At 41.1% G+C, this 11,739-nt stretch overlaps 1 pseudogene; it reads right to left on the reverse strand.

The window, feature by feature from the left end:
* Positions 1-9,720: 9,720 nt before the first annotated feature.
* Positions 9,721-11,203, reverse strand: LOC100855983 (annotated as a pseudogene).
* Positions 11,204-11,739: the final 536 nt, after the last annotated feature.

Consider the following 11,739-nt stretch of genomic DNA (forward strand, 5'->3'; position numbering starts at 1 on the left):
AGAGACACAGGCAGAGGGAGAAGCAGGCTCCATGCAGGGAGCCCGACGTGGGACTCGATCCCGGGTCTCCAGGATCACACCCTGGGCTGAAGGTGGTGCTAAACCACTGAGCCACCCAGGCTGCCCATCTATTTTTGACTTTATGAGGAATCTCCATACTGATTTAAGAAATTGAAAACAACACAAAGAAATGGAAGACATTCTATGATCATAGAAGAACAAATATTGTTAAAATGTCTCTAATACCCAAAGTGATCTACACATTTAATCCAATCCCTATCAAAATAGCAACAACATTTTTTTTTTTAGCAACAACATTTTTCACAGAGATAGAACAAGCAATCCTTATATTTGTTTAGGAATTAAAAAAAGACTCTGAATAGCCAAAGCAATCTTGAAAAAGAAAAACAAAGCTGGAGGCATCAAAATTCTGTACTTTAAGTTATACTTCAAATCTGTAGTAATCAAAACAGTATGATATAGCCACAAAATAAACAGATCAATGGAACAGAATAGAAAACCCAGAAAAAACCCCCACAACTATATGGTTAATTAATCTTTGATAAATCAGGAAAGAATATTCAATGGGAAAAGTCTCTTCAACAAATGGTGTTGGGAAACAAATGGTGTCAGCTACATACAAAAGAATGAAACTGGACCACTTTCTTACACCATACACAAAAATAAATTCAAAATGGATTAGAGACCTAAATGTGAGACCTGGAACCATAAAAATCCTAGAGGAGAGCACAGGCAGTAATTTTTCTGACATCAGCTGTAGCAACATTCTGCTTGATATGTCTCCTGAGGCAAGGGAAATAACAAAAATAAAGTATTGGGACTACATCAAGATAAAAAGCTTCTGCACAGTGAAGGAAGCAATCAATAAAACTAAAAGCAACCTACTGAATAAGAGACAATATTTGCAAATGACATATATGATAAGGGGTTAATATTCAAAATATATAAAGATTTTATATATTCAACCCCCCCAAGTAATCCAATAAATATTGGCAGAAGAAATGAAGACATTTCTCCACAGAAGATATCAAGATGACATGAGAAAAAGCTCATCACTCATCATCAGGAAAATGAAAATCAAAATTACAGTGAGACATCACCTCACACCTGTTAGAATGGCTAAAATTAGCAATGCAAGAAACAACAAGTGTTGATGAGGATACAGAGAGAAAGGAACCCTCTTTCAGTGTTGGTGGGAATGCAAACTGGTGCAGCCACTGTGGAAAATACAGTAGGGAGTTTCCTCAAAAGTTAAAAACAGAACTATGATACAATAATTACACCACTTTGGAGTATTTACCTCCAAAATACAAGAACACTAATTCAAAGGGATAAATGAATCCCTTTGTTTATAGCAGCATTATTTGCAATAACCAAATTATGGAAACAGCCCAAATGTCTATTGACAGATGAATGGATAAAGATGTAGTATGTACACATTATGGAATATCATTTAGCCATAAAAAAGAAGGTAAATTGCCATTTGCAGTGTGGGTTAAGTTAAGGACTATTATGTTAAGCGAAATAAGTCCGTAAGAGAAAAATAAAAACCATAGGATTTCACTCATATGTGGAATTTAAGAAACAAAACAAACTAGGAAAAGAGAATGAGAGAGAGAGAGAGAGAGAGAGAGAGAGAGAGAGAGAAACAAACCAAGAAACAGACTCTTAGCTATAGAGAACTAATGGTTACCAGAGAGGAGGTGGGTGAGGACGGATGGATGAAATACGTGATGGGGATTAAGAAGGGCACATATTGTGATGAGCACTGAGCAATGATTGCTGAATCACTGTATGGTACACCTGAAATTAATATAACACTGTATGTTAACTATACAGGAACTAAAATTTTGAAAAAGACATAAAGAAAACTGAAATGCATATTATTAAGTTATAAAAGTGGATATGAAAAGGCTACATACTGTATTATTACAAGCTATGCCATTTTGGAAAAGGAAAAACTATGATAATAGTGAAAATATTAGTGATTTTCAGGGGCTTGGGGAGCGGGAAGAATGAGTAGGCAGAGAACAGAGGATTTTTTTGAGCATGGCAACTATTCTGTATGATATTGTAATGATGGATATAAACTAAGGACTTTGGGTGATAATGATGTATTAAGGGATGTTCATCAATTGTAACAAATATACCACTTTGGACAACCAAAGATGTTGATAGTGGAGAAAATTGTGCATGTGTGGGAACAGGAGGTATATGGGAAATTTATATATATTTTTTAACATGTAACTGCTCTAAAAAGTAAAGTTTATTAATTAAAAAAAAAACAAAAAAACACAGCTCTTAGGTATAATAACTCTTTTAAAAAATCACATCTAAAAATTAATTAATATTTCTTTAATATAATCAAATTTTCAATGCCAGGGCTTAAATTTCCCCATATATACATGAATATCTTTTTATGCTTAATTTGTTTTTATCTCAATCTGTATACTTTATTTTTTTATTTTTTTTTATTTTTTTATTTTTTTATTTTTTTATTTTTATTTTTTTTTATTTTTTATTTTATTTTTTATTTTTTATTGGTGTTCAATTTACTAACATACAGAATAACACCCAGTGCCCGTCACCCATTCACTCCCACCCCCCGCCCTCCTCCCCTTCTACCACCCCTAGTTCGTTTCCCAGAGTTAGCAGTCTTTACGTTCTGTCTCCCTTTCTGATATTTCCCACACATTTCTTCTCCCTTCCCTTATTTTCCCTTTCACTATTATTTATATTCCCCAAATGAATGAGAACATATAATGTTTGTCCTTCTCCGACTGACTTACTTCACTCAGCATAATACCCTCCAGTTCCATCCACGTTGAAGCAAATGGTGGGTATTTGTCATTTCTAATAGCTGAGTAATATTCCATTGTATACATAAACCACATCTTCTTTATCCATTCATCTTTCGTTGGACACCGAGGCTCCTTCCACAGTTTGGCTATAGTGGCCATTGCTGCTAGAAACATCGGGGTGCAAGTGTCCCGGCATTTCATTGCATTTGTATCTTTGGGGTAAATCCCCAACAGTGCAATTGCTGGGTCGTAGGGCAGGTATATTTTTAACTGTTTGAGGAACCTCCACACAGTTTTCCAGAGTGGCTGCACCAGTTCACATTCCCACCAACAGTGTAAGAGGGTTCCCTTTTCTCCGCATCCTCTCCAACATTTGTGGTTTCCTGTCTTGTTAATTTTCCCCATTCTCACTGGTGTGAGGTGGTATCTCATTGTAGTTTTGATTTGTATTTCCCTGATGGCAAGTGATGCAGAGCATTTTCTCATATGCATGTTGGCCATGTCTATGTCTTCCTCTGTGAGATTTCTGTTCATGTCTTTTGCCCATTTCATGATTGGATTGTTTGTTTCTTTGGTGTTGAGTTTAATAAGTTCTTTATAGATCTTGGAAACTAGCCCTTTATCTGATATGTCATTTGCAAATATCTTCTCCCATTCTGTAGGTTGTCTTTGAGTTTTGTTGACTGTATCCTTTGCTGTGCAAAAGCTTCTTATCTTGATGAAGTCCCAATAGTTCATTTTTGCTTTTGTTTCTTTTGCCTTTGTGGATGTATCTTGCAAGAAGTTACTATGGCCGAGTTCAAAAAGGGTGTTGCCTGTGTTCTTCTCTAGGATTTTGATGGAATCTTGTCTCACATTTAGATCTTTCATCCATTTTGAGTTTATCTTTGTGTATGGTGCAAGAGAGTGGTCTAGTTTCATTCTTCTGCATGTGGATGTCCAATTTTCCCAGCACCATTTATTGAAGAGACTGTCTTTCTTCCAATGGATAGTCTTTCCTCCTTTATCGAATATTAGTTGCCCATAAAGTTCAGGGTCCACTTCTGGATTCTCTATTCTGTTCCACTGATCTATGTGTCTGTTTTTGTGCCAGTACCACACTGTCTTGATGACCACAGCTTTGTAGTACAACCTGAAATCTGGCATTGTGATGCCCCCAGATATGGTTTTCTTTTTTAAAATTCCCCTGGCTATTCGGGGTCTTTTCTGATTCCACACAAATCTTAAAATAATTTGTTCTAACTCTCTGAAGAAAGTCCATGGTATTTTGATAGGGATTGCATTAAACGTGTATATTGCCCTGGGTAACATTGACATTTTCACAATATTAATTCTGCCAATCCATGAGCATGGAATATTTTTCCATCTCTTTGTGTCTTCCTCAATTTCTTTCAGAAGTGTTCTATAGTTTTGAGGGTATAGATCCTTTACATCTTTGGTGAGGTTTATTCCTAGGTATCTTATGCTTTTGGGTGCAATTGTAAATGGGATTGACTCCTTAATTTCTCTTTCTTCAGTCTCATTGTTAGTGTATAGAAATGCCACTGACTTCTGGGCATTGATTTTGTATCCTGCCACGCTACCGAATTGCTGTATGAGTTCTAGCAATCTTGGGGTGGAGTCTTTTGGGTTTTCTATGTAGAGTATCATGTCATCGGCGAAGAGAGAGAGTTTGACTTCTTCTTTGCCAATTTGAATGCCTTTAATGTCTTTTTGTTGTCTGATTGCTGAGGCTAGGACTTCCAGTACTATGTTGAATAGCAGTGGTGAGAGTGGACATCCCTGTCTTGTTCCTGATCTTAGGGGAAAGGCTCCCAGTGCTTCCCCATTGAGAATGATATTTGCTGTGGGCTTTTCATAGATGGCTTTTAAGATGTCGAGGAATGTTCCCTCTATCCCTACACTCTGAAGAGTTTTAATCAGGAATGGATGCTGTATTTTGTCAAATGCTTTCTCTGCATCCAATGAGAGGATCATATGGTTCTTGGTTTTTCTCTTGCTGATATGATGAATCACATTGATTGTTTTACGGGTGTTGAACCAGCCTTGTGTCCCAGGGATAAATCCTACTTGGTCATGGTGAATAATTTTCTTAATGTACTGTTGGATCCTATTGGCCAGTATCTTGTTGAGAATTTTTGCATCCATGTTCATCAGGGATATTGGTCTGTAATTCTCCTTTTTGGCGGGGTCTTTGTCTGGCTTTGGAATTAAGGTGATGCTGGCTTCATAGAACGAATTTGGAAGTACTCCATCTCTTTCTATCTTTCCAAACAGCTTTAGGAGAATAGGTATGATTTCTTCTTTAAACGTTTGATAAAATTCTCCTGGGAAGCCATCTGGCCCTGGACTCTTGTGTCTTGGGAGGTTTTTGATGACTGCTTCAATTTCCTCCCTGGTTATTGGCCTGTTCAGGTTTTCTATTTCTTCCTGTTCCAGTTTTGGTAGTTTGTGGCTTTCCAGGAATGCGTCCATTTCTTCTAGATTGCCTAATTTATTGGCGTATAGCTGTTCATAATATGTTTTTAAAATCGTTTGTATTTCCTTGGTGTTGGTAGTGATCTCTCCTTTCTCATTCATGATTTTATTAATTTGAGTCTTCTCTCTCTTCTTTTTAATAAGGCTGGCTAATGGTTTATCTATCTTATTAATTCTTTCAAAGAACCAACTCCTGGTTCTGTTGATCTGTTCCACAGTTCTTCTGGTCTCGATTTCGTTGAGTTCTGCTCGAATCTTTATTAACTCCCTTCTTCTCTTGGGTGTAGGATCTATTTGCTGTTTTTTCTCTAGCTCCTTTATGTGTAAGGTTAGCTTTTGTATTTGAGTTCTTTCCAGTTTTTGAATGGATGCTTGTATTGCGATGTATTTCCCCCTTAGGACTGCTTTTGCTGCATCCCAAAGATTTTGAACGGTTGTATCTTCATTCTCATTAGTTTCCATGAATCTTTTTAATTCTTCCTTAATTTCCTGGTTGACCCTTTTATCTTTTAGCAGGATGGTCCTTAACCTCCATGTGTTTGAGGTCCTTCCAAACTTCTTGTTGTGATTTAGTTCTAATTTCAAGGCATTATGGTCCGAGAATATGCAGGGGACAATCCCAATCTTTTGGTATCGGTTCAGACCCGATTTGTGACCCAATATGTGGTCTATTCTGGAGAAAGTTCCATGTGCGCTTGAGAAGAATGTGTATTCAGTTGAGTTTGGATGTAAAGTTCTGTAGATATCTGTGAAATCCATCTGGTCCAGTGTATCATCTAAAGCTCTCGTTTCTTTGGAGATGTTTTGCTTAGAAGACCTATCGAGTATAGAAAGAGCTAGATTGAAGTCACCAAGTATAAGTGTATTATTATCTAAGTATTTCTTCACTTTGGTTAATAATTGATTTATATATTTGGCAGCTCCCACATTCGGAGCATATATATTGAGGATTGTTAAGTCCTCTTGTTGAATAGATCCTTTAAGTATGATATAGTGTCCCTCTTCATCTCTCACTACAGTCTTTGGGGTAAATTTTAGTTTATCTGATATAAGGATGGCTACCCCTGCTTTCTTTTGAGGACCATTCGAATGGTAAATGGTTCTCCAACCTTTTATTTTCAGGCTGTAGGTGTCCTTCTGTCTAAAATGAGTCTCTTGTAGACAGCAAATAGATGGGTCCTGCTTTTTTATCCAGTCTGAAACCCTGCGCCTTTTGATGGGGTCATTAAGCCCGTTCACATTCAGAGTTACTATTGAGAGATATGAGTTTAGTGTCATCATGATATCTATTCAGTCCTTGTTTTTGTGGACTGTTCCACTGAACTTCTTCTTAAAGGGGAATTTTAAGAGGCCCCCTTAAAATTTCTTGCAGAGCTGGTTTGGAGGTCACATATTCTTTTAGTTGCTGCCTGTCTTGGAAGCTCTTTATCTCTCCTTCCATTTTGAATGAGAGCCTTGCTGGATAAAGTATTCTTGGTTGCATGTTCTTTTCATTTAGGACCCTGAATATATCTTGCCAGCCCTTTCTGGCCTGCCAGGTCTCTGTGGAGAGGTCTGCTGTTACCCTAATACTCCTCCCCATAAAAGTCAGGGATTTCTTGTCTCTTGCTGCTTTAAGGATCTTCTCTTTATCTTTGGAATTTGCAAGCTTCACAATTAAATGTCGAGGTGTTGAACGGTTTTTATTGATTTTATGGGGGGATCTCTCTATTTCCTGGATCTGAATGCCTGTTTCCCTTCCCAGATTAGGAAAGTTTTCAGCTAGAATTTGTTCAAATACATATTCTGGCCCTCTGTCCCTTTCGGCGCCCTCGGGAACCCCAATTAAACGTAGGTTTTTCTTCCTCAGGCTGTCGTTTATTTCCCTTAATCTATCTTCATGGTCTTTTAATTGTTTGTCTCTTTTTTCCTCAGTTTCCCTCTTTGCTATCAACTTGTCTTCTAGGTCACTCACTCGTTCTTCCACCTCGTTAACCCTCGTCGTTAGGACTTCTAGTTTGGATTGCATCTCATTCAATTGATTTTTAATTTCTGCCTGATTAGCTCTAAATTCTGCAGTCATGAAGTCTCTTGAGTCCTTTATACTTTTTTCTAGAGCCACCAGTAGCTGTATAATAGTGCTTCTGAATTGGCTTTCTGACATTGAATTGTAATCCAGATTTTGTAACTCTGTGGGAGAGAAGACTGTTTCTGATTCTTTCTTTTGAGGTGAGGTTTTCCTTCTAGTCATTTTGCTCAGTGCAGAGTGGCCAAAAGCAAGTTGTATTGGGAAAAAGAGAAAAAGAGAGGAGAGAAAGAAGGAAAGAAAAGAGAAAGAGAAAAAAAAAGGGAAGAAAAAAAAAAAAACGAAAAAAAAAAAAAGAAGAAAAAGAGAAAGAAAAAGAAAGGAGAAAAAAAAGGGGGTGGGGGAAGGAAACAAATCAAAAAGCAAAACAAAACAAAAACAAAAACAAAAACAAACAAAAAAAGAACCACCGGGGAGTATCTTCTGATTCTGTGTACTTTAAGTCCCTTGGCTTCTCCTGGAAGTTGTCCGTCTAGCTGGTGTTCTGGGGGAGGGGCCTGTTGTGCTGATTTTCAGGTGTTAGCAGTTGGGGGAGCTGCTGTGCCCCTGCCTGGTGCAGGGCTCGGTGGGGGTTGTTTACCCCGTGAGGCCGCAGGAGGAACAGCCCCAGTGGCGGGGCAGCTCTGGAGCCCTGGATTCAGCTCCGGCAGGAACTCCGTCTGCAGGGCCTGGAGGCTCCGGGGCGGGGCCGCTGATGTGCTCAGCTGGGGCAGGAGCTTCCTTGCGGTCCTGGGCCCTCCCGGCCTCTGCCTGTCCCGGGGGAGGCGGGATCCTGGGCTGTGTCCCGGCGCCCTGTGCTCCGGAGCCTGCGCTGTTGGATTCGCGCTCCCGGGCCGCGCAGCCCCCTCCGCGGAGCCGCCGCCCGAGCCCCCCGAGCTGCTCCGGGTCCCGCCGTGCGCGCTGCAGCCCTTAGGGAGCTCGGCGCACTCTCCCGGGGCGCAGGTGTCTATTAGTGTCCCAGGGAGCCCGAGGGCATCCCCGCCCTCCTGGGTCCTGCTCCAACTCCCTGCGAGCCCCTTTCCGCCCGGGAAGGTCGGTGCAGCTCCTGCTCCTCCGGGACGGGGCTCTCCTGTCCTGGGGACACTCGCCCCGGCCTCAGCCCGGCTCCTCGCGGGCCCCTCCCCTTGGAGGCCTTTGTTTCTTTACTTCTTTTCCCCCGTCCTCCTACCTTGATAGAAGCGCGAACTCTTCTCACTGTCGCATTCCAGCTGGTCTCTCTTTAAATCTCAGGCCGAATTCATAGATTTTCAGGATGATTGGAAGGTTTTCTAGGTAGTTTGGTGGAGACAGGTGATTTGGCGACCCTACTCTTCCGCCATCTTGCTCCTCCCCCCCTGTATACTTTACAGTTAAGTTGATGTATCTCTAAAATTCTCTTACTCTAAAAATTTGGTAATGATGTTTAATATTTCACTATGTATAAATAAATATATTTGAATTTTTAAGCCATGGATATATATATTTTTAAAGGCTTAAAACGTATTTTAATAAGTTGATGCTGCATCACTACTCCATTTCTCAGAAAAACTCCAAAGGTATCAGAGACAAATCAAACATGGTACACCAATTTTAAAAAAATGCACAGCATAACTACCTAAGATAGGCAAGGCTAAGAGCTACTGTCTGACCTTCAGCATACAGCAACCCTGTTCCCAAGATTGTACTAAGGCTATCAAGAAAAGCTGTGAACAGCATCATAGACATAAAAGGGCCATTCCTGGGTTGTCCTTACCCAGAAAAAAGATGGAGGCAACTTAACACAAGATTTTTTAAAGATACACTAAAATGAAAATCTCTAAGAGAAAGGTCTTGCTTCAGACATGAAGGGGTAATATATGGGATATAACAGAATCATATGTATGTTGTCTGTGACCTCTTTGGACATTTGCCTGAATTCCCACCTGTGAGTGAATGGAGTGGGGCTAAGGTCATTGGGGGATATTTGTTTTCGTGGTGTATGTGGCAGTGTCTATGGGTTGGAGGATATAAGAATGAGAAAGCAAAAAGAACAGGATGGACAAGATTGGAATGATCAAGATTAATGGGGGCTCTAACTGGATTTTTCTAACCATTTTGCCATGGTTCCACCCCTCAAGACCCTCAACAATCACATGAGACTTCAGGAATGCACCACACAGAATCAATTAGTTAAACGATATACCACACAGAACTGATTTGTTAAATATCACCTCTCCCTTGCCCTCAGCCTCCAGTAAACTCCCTCAGAGTAGTACAGGCAAGGAAGACCTAACTATTGGGAGGAATCCCTAACACTTTTCCAGGGCTGAATTCTGACTAGTCCAAAAAGGCTCCTTCTTTTAAGGGTTTTTGGGAAACTAGACATTGAAATTGTTATTAGTATCTGTGACGTTTGTTTGGAGCAAATTCAGCTCCAGGAGCTGCATGGTTGAATGCAGGAGGGGGTCCACCAATTACCCCAATTCCTTCCATTGTAGCAGCCTGGCCAAAGCGTTCAGTTGTTGGTGGGGTCAACCCCAAGGTTCCGTCTGGCATCATAGTGGCAGGTCCTGGAGGAGCTGGGGTACCAGGTGGCACTGGAGCAGGGGGCATGGCACCTCTATTGTTTATGCCCATAGCACCTCCCATAGCCATCTGGCCAACCCATATCTCCTGTTCTTTCGCATCAGGGAATGTTCCCTTGAATCCTGCCCGCTGTCACCGCATCATTTCTTCTTCTTTTTTATTTTTTTTATTTAAAGATTTTATTTATTTATTAATGAGACACACACACACACACAGAGAGAGAGAGAGAGAGAGAGAAAGAGAGAGGCAGAGACACAGGCAGAGGGAGAAGCAGGCTCCATGCAGGGAGCCCGACGCGGGACTCGATCCCCGGTCTCCAGGATCACACCCTGGGCCAAAGGCAGGCGCTTAACCGCTGAGCCACCCAGGGATCCCCTCATTTCTTCTTCTTGCTGCCACATTTCTTCCTCTCGGTGTCTGAGCTCCTCCTCCTGCCTGAGCTCCAGTTGCTTTCGTTTTTGCACTTCTTGGTTGTGCAGCTCTTCCATCCTCCTAAGTTCTTCTTGACGCCTCATCAAATCCTGTCTCATTAGCATGACCTGGTGCTCATGGCGGGCAGCCTCCACCTCCATCTCCAGCTTCTCATGAGCTTCCTTGATGTGGCAGCCCACTTGGTCCTGCTGCTGCTTCTCCATCTCAGTCAGTGCCTTCCAGCGCATGGCATACTCATGCTCAAAGGATCCAGGCTGTGCAAATCTGGGTGGCTGCTCTCACCCCTTGTGAAATTGCTGATTCTTTATAACCAGTTTCTCTGGAAGTCCCTCTTCATCATCCAACTGGTCCATGGGCTCCACAGTCCCAGGCCGAGGAAATGTGGTTAGCAGGAAGGAACCTTCCCCTGTACCTGTCCAGAGCTTTCCGAGCAGCTGGCTTCCCTGAGAATTCAACAATGCCTTTTCCTGAGGGCCTTCCTCCATCATCCACGAGGACTATAGCCCTTTCCACCTGGCCAAACGCAGAAAAGGCTTCCTCCAGCAGTTCATTGGAAACATACTGAGGAAGGTTTCCGACCATAAGGGATGCACTATAGCAGGCAAAGCGCACACGCAGCTGCTTTCCATGAAGTGGCATGTTGTCCAATTCTACTTTGGCAATCTCCACTAGGGTTTGTCTTTCCAAGCTGATAAAGCCAAAGCCCTTATCCTTATGAATGAAGACTTCACCCGCTTTCCCATATTTCTCAAATAGTTTCCTCATCTCCTCCTCAGTGATATCAGGAGGAAGATTGCCCACAAAGAGCCGGCTACGTTGGGTGAAGGTCTTCTCTCCTGGTTCCCCAAAATTCCTCAGGTCAATAGTCAAGCCTTCATTTTGGCTGCTGGCTTGTTGCCCATTTGCAGGTATTGGTAAGCCATGGATATATTATTTGTAACCACTAGTATATCATTTGGGGCTTGTCTATATACTAATACTTACTGGTATTAAGGAAAGCTTATTTTTTTAAAAAAAGCATAAATCTTTGTTTATACTTTCTCTGCTGAAAACCCTTCAATTGTTTCTCTCAGCCTCCAAAAAAATGTCCAACTTCTTCTACAGGATTTTCAAGATTCTTGAAAGGTTTTCAAGAAGGTGTTGACTCCTCTCTTTCTTTTGTTCGAACTCTCATCTTTTCCAACTGTCCCACTGCAATCACACTGATTCCTTTTCAGGTTCCAGAATAAGCTATAATCTTCATCTTTAGTGTTTCTTTGAATAAACTGCTTCCCTACTTGATGGCTTCCCTACCTCCTATTTCTCCTGTGACATCTACTCATTATTTAGCTTTAAATTAGGAGATGATTTCCCTAACCTAAGATTCAGTTACAGAGCACTCTGTGCTTACAGCTATCA

Source organism: Canis lupus, chromosome 11, assembly GCF_011100685.1.
Source record: "Canis lupus familiaris isolate Mischka breed German Shepherd chromosome 11, alternate assembly UU_Cfam_GSD_1.0, whole genome shotgun sequence".
Classification (NCBI taxonomy): domain Eukaryota; kingdom Metazoa; phylum Chordata; class Mammalia; order Carnivora; family Canidae; genus Canis; species Canis lupus.